A 6197-nucleotide genomic window follows, 5' to 3' on the forward strand; every position below is an offset into this window, starting at 1 on the left:
TACACCTTGCAAGGTTTGTGCAGTCCCGAAATGACACCAATGAGCAATAAAGAATTAGCCCACTTATCAGGTAATGGATTTTTCCTACACATGATAACTTCACCTCCTCCACAAGCAACTCCAAATGAAAAAATACCCGCAGACCTTCTTACAATTCTGTCTGAATTTTCTAGCATCTTTGAAGAGCCCAACCAGTTACCGCTAATGCACAACCATGATCATAGGATACCTCTACTTCAGGATCAGCCGCCTGTGAGCACCAAACCTTATAGGTATCCCCATTATCAAAAAAAATAGATTGAAAAGTTAGTCCGCGAATTCCTCAAATCTAGAATCATCCGTCCGAGCTATAGTCCATTCTTATCACAGGTTTTGTTAATAAAAAAAATCATACGGGTCTTGGTGTTTCTATGTGGATTACCGTGCCCTAAATGACATTACTGTGAAGGACATTATAGTGCCCTAAAAAAATCATACGGGTCTTGGCGTTTCTGAAGTTCGCGATACTTGTGATTGATGAATTACATGGAGCTAAATATTTTTCGAAATTGGATTTGCAGTCCGGATATCACCAAATTCGTGTACAAGACGAGGACATCCACAAAACTGCATTCCGAACTCATGACGATCACTACGAGTTCCTAGTAATGCCGTTTGGATTGACAAATGCCCCGGTAACTTTTCAGAACCTCATGAACGACATATTCTGTCCCTTTTTTAGAAGGCTCTAAAACTCTTAGTGGATCACCAACTGTTTGTTAAACGTTCAAAGTGCCAATTTGGTGTTCTCTTGGTGGTTACCTTGGCCACCGTATTTCATAGGAATGGGTTGCGATTGACCCAAACAAAATTCAATCTGTGCAAAATTTGCCAGTGCCTAAATCCGTAAAAGGGGTGCGTGGATTCCTTGGTCTCGCGGGGTACTACCAGAAATTTGTCCGCAATTTTGGTGAAATAGCAGCTTCACTAACTCAATTTTTTACGAAAGATGGATTTAAGTGGACACTAGAAACATAGACAACCTTCGAAAATTTGAAGATGGCTCTCGTTTCTCCATCAGTCTTGCGCCTACCAAATTTTTCTCAACAATTCATGGTCGAATGCAATGTGAGCGAGGCAGGATTAGGTGCCATTCTCAAACAAGAGAATCGACCTATCGCATATTTCAGCGAGGCCTTGAAAGTTGTTTATCATTCGGACAGATCACAAGACTTTGAAATACCTACTTGAGCAGCGAATGACAACCTCTTCTCAGGCTCGTTGGCTGCCCAAAATTATGGGGTACAACTACTCGATTCAATATAAGCGAGGAAAAGAGAATCAAAGTGCCGATGCTCTTTCTCGAATCACTACTTTTCAGTTTTTTGCCTTAACTCTACCTGTGGCAGATTGGTTACAAACCTTGCAGCAAGAAATGACCACTGACCCTTACTATCAAGCCTTACTCCTCCCAAGTGGCCATAAATTTGTTAAAAAAAAATGGCATTTGGTGGCAAAGGGACAGAATACATTTGAGTCCAAAGTCTTCACTGTTGCCAGCAGTTTTGCAAGAGGCACATTCTTCACCTGCTGATGGACACTTTGGTTTCCTCAATACACTTGGCTGTGTGTCTTCCAACTTCGTTTGGCCAGGAGTTCGTACTGTGGTGAAGGACTTTATTCGTGGCTGTGATGTGTGTCAGAGGTGTAAATGAGACCCTCAAGCCAGCAGGTTTGCTCTAGCCTCTTCCGATTCCACAACGCGTCTAGACTGAAATCTCTATCGATTTTGTCGAAGGGTTGCCTTCTTCGCAGGGATATGATGTGGTGATGGTGGTAGTGGTTGTCCAAGTATGCCCATTTCGTTCCCTTGAAGCATCCTTACACACCTGTGACAGTGGTGAAAGCATTCATAAGTTATATTGTGCGTTTACATGGAATGCCAATTTCTATTGTCAGTGATTAGGATCGAATCTTCCTTAGTTCTTTTTGGAAATCTCTTTTCAAATTACATGGTATGTCTCTTTGTTTCAACTCTAGTTACCACCCACAATCGGATGGACAAACCGAAGTCGTTAATCACGTCCTCGAGTAATATTTACGTTTTTATACTTGTGATCAACCGAAGAAGTGGATGGAATGGCTACCTTGGGTGGAATACGGGTACAATACGACAATCCATTCATCCACTAAAATGTTTCCTTTTGAGGTCGTATACGGAATTCCTCATTCCTCAATGTTGTCCTATATTTCGAGAATGACCAAGGTCCACGCAATAGATGACCTCTTGCGGACCAGAGAAACCATCTTTCAGGAACTCAAGCAGAATTTGGTCGCAGCTCAAGTCCGCATGAAGAATATTTTAGACCAGCATCGCAGGGATGTTTCATTCGAGGTTGGTGATTTTGCGTATTTGCGGTTACAGCTGTACCAACAAAAATCAGTAGCTTTTAGGAGTTCCTTAAAGTTGGCACCGCGATTCTTCAGACCCTTCAAGGTTCTGGCTCGAATTGGGTGAATAGCATATAAACTGGAGTTACCAGTTGGTTCACAAATTCATAATGTATTTCACGTCAGTATGCTTAAAAAGAAATGGGGACCTATGACTGAAGAGGCTATTATTTCTAATCTTCCTCCTGTAACTGAGGAAGCTACTGTTTTTCCTGAGCCTAAATTATTTTTAGATCGTCGTGTTATTCAGAATGGAAAGTATCGCCCAAAGACTGAGATTTTGGTCCAGTGGAAGGGGGCTCTTTTGGAGGATGCTTCCTAGGAAAATCTATGGAGATTCTCGAAGACCTATCCGAATTTCGACCTTGAGGACAAGGTCGTTATAAGAGGGGAGGAATGATATGATTATTTCCTTGGTTGGTTGGTTGAGACTGTTAGGTGCACGCACAAAACCATAAGACTGTTGCTTTTGATTTAGTCAATATTTAGTCAATTGAATAATTCGTTGTTTATTTTATAGTGGCTGAAAGATCTCCTGATTTTCAGCACCACTAAGCATGATTTCCTAGTATTTCACGATTCTCAGTTGTAACCAATTTTAGGCCTATTTAATGTCTCGTTTACATTGAATAAAATCATCTAGAAATTGAGCAAATACTCTCTAACCTCTGTTCCTCTCTTTTCTACTTCTCAGCCCAAATTCTTCTTACCAACACCCTTTGTGGATATGAATGCCATGAAAGATGGTAGTTGTAAGGTATCAGATGAGGCATTTAAGAGCTACTATGTGCATAATAGTGGGTTTGTGCATGAATTGGGCTAGGCGATTTACTAGGAAGGCAATGTCCGGCCTTATTATGGATAAATATTGGAGAGTACCAATAATACTTCTATATTCAAAGTAGTCCATAGCTGCAGTACCATCATGCAATGTGAGAGATGTGTTAGTTGAAAGTGGAGTTTGAACCTCTTTTGCTTCTGTCATTTTTGTTTGTTTAAGAGTCACATATGTATTTATATTGATTGAGAAAAAGACTTGTCTTGGTAGGAATAGCTTCTATGCCCAAAAAAATAATGAAAAAAGCCCAAATCTTTGATTGAGAATTGCATAGCCAAAGAAGAAATGCAATGAATGACGGCAGAAATTGAGGAGCCAATAATTAAAATGCCATCCACATATACAAGACATAAAGTAGCATGTTACCTCGATTGAAAATGAAAAGAGAGGAGTCTGATCTTGAGACGTGAAAGCCATATGAGCACAAAAAAGAATGTAAAGCAATGAATCAGGCCTGGGGGAATTGCTTGAGCCCATAAATCGATTTCTTTAAATGAAAAACATGGTTGGCAAATTCAAGAATGATGAAACCAAGTGGTTGATCCATGTACACTTCTTTATTTAGGTGACCATGAAGAAACGCATAGTTCACATCCAATTGTCTAATGACCCATTGATATTGGAGAGCAATGGAGAGTACCAAGTGAACTATGGTAGATTTAATTACAAGACTGAAGGTTTGAGTGTAGTCAAGACCTGGTCTTTGATGGAATCCCTTGGCCACTAATCGCATTTTATACATGGAAATTGAGCCATTTGGGTTTCTTTTGATACAGAAGACCTATCTGCATCCAATAACATTTTGTGACGAATCTTGTGAAACTAGATCCCAAGTACCTTGGGCAAGCAGTGCATTAAATTCATTGCTCATAGCCTCTCACCATTCAGGAGATTTCATTGCCTTAGAGACACATGTTGGTTGAACAGTGGGTGGAAGTGGATGTTTGGTCATGGATATTGTGCATAGACCGAGTAGTTGGCCTTGAGAGAGTTCGCATTGATGCACAATCAAGCAGTGGTGAATCATTTGGTGATGATGAGGTGTTAGCACACGAGAAAGAGATATCAACATGCATGGGGTTGGAGGTCGGTTGGCTTGTAGTGGATGTCGTTTGAAGTTGATTGGTTGGATGAGGAATGGATGGGCGTGAGTTTTGGTAATTGATGGATAAGTGACTATGAATAAAGGGATGAGATTCAAAAGTTTGAATAGGATTTGAATCCTGTTGTGTCGTGGAGGATTGAGATATTGGTGGAGTAAAATTTGTTATGGGCCCGTGTAAGGATAAAGATAAGGGAGTGGATTTTGAATGGAACGAAAATTCCATTTCAAAGAATACCACATGCCTAGAAAGGTAAATTTTGTTGCAAGGCATTTGTAGGTATGGTGCTATGGAGAATAGCCAAGAAAAATACAATTGAGTGTTACAATGATCAAGTTTATGAGCTGAATATGAATGAAACCAAAGATAGACATCCAAATACCTTTAAGATTGTGTATAATGGTGGTTTGTGAAATAGTTTGGAAAAAGGTGTGTCATTTTGTGGTGTTGGGGTGGGCATGCAATTTATGAGGTAAACAGTTGTTTGAAAGGCCTGCACCAAAATTTTGGAGGCATGGAGGCCGAAAGCTTGACCGTTATCTTTGTTCCTAAGTTGAAAAATATTACTAATTTGGGTTGGGATACAACGGCGAACTCATTGTTGAGAGTGACAACAACAATAGAAGAATCAAGTGAGCTAGCCATGGATTTGACTAGTTAGAGCATAGGAGCTCTGATATCATATAAAAAATTAGTGTGAAAATAATTTTTTATTTTCTAAATTACTGTACAAGATTTATAGAACTAATATATATAGATGTTTGATATAATTAACATATATATTTAAATTTTAAATTTGAAATAAATTAGCTAAATTAACTCTTACAATTCATCAACTAAGTCCTAAAACTTTAAATTTGAATTGTTCTTTTTGGGCTTGAGTTATTGCCCTGACAAGGGCGTGGAACTACGACGGTAAAGTGTACCAAGAAAGAGAGATACATACACACAGAGACAGATAATCGATTGTAATTTTTAATTTACATATATATAATGTATCAGAGGTGATTTGTTGTTCACGTCAGACAATATTTAGGAAGAGAGAGGAGGAGGCCCACGCCCTCCTCTAAGTTTACTCATGTCGAATAAATTATTATCTGATGCATATAACATAATATTTCAATATTATATATAATACAATGTGCTAAGAGAATGGAAAAGATATGCTGGCCGTTGAACATATATTATAATGTATGGAATATGCTGGAAGCATGTAATGCCTCTACAAGCTTTTCCTTTCAATCCATAATGCATATCACATATGCACACACGGGGTGAGGAGCATTAAATGCTCTGTACTACCCTTTTATATATACATATTAGTATGCATATCATATATATATATATATATATTGCCCAAAACAATTCCCCATTTTCTTTATTACATTTTATTCCGTCATTATTAGTTTTACTTGAACCTCATTAATTTTTAATGATATTTTATTTTATTATTAACTCTTAATAATATTTTAATTTCTCATTAACTTTTAATAATTATAAAGAATAATATACCAACTTAGAATTTAATCAAGGATGTTCACCATCCATTTACAAACTTTTAATCAAATATATTCACAAATTTGAAATTGATATTATTCACAAACTAAACTTTTAATCGAACATATTCAAAGAACATAAACTCAATTACAAATCAAATTTCATAAAGTTCAAACTCGACTTGTTTATCTTAATAAATGAATTTTTGTAAACCAAACACTAAATTACTCACAAACGATTCAACTCATTTACAATCCTACCCATTATACTTGGTTTGTTTCCTCTTCAATCTTCACTTTTTAAAGCTTTTAATTTAGATAATTGTTTAT

The sequence above is a fragment of the Diospyros lotus genome, chromosome 8 (genome assembly GCF_014633365.1).
Source record: "Diospyros lotus cultivar Yz01 chromosome 8, ASM1463336v1, whole genome shotgun sequence".
In the NCBI taxonomy this organism is placed as follows: domain Eukaryota; kingdom Viridiplantae; phylum Streptophyta; class Magnoliopsida; order Ericales; family Ebenaceae; genus Diospyros; species Diospyros lotus.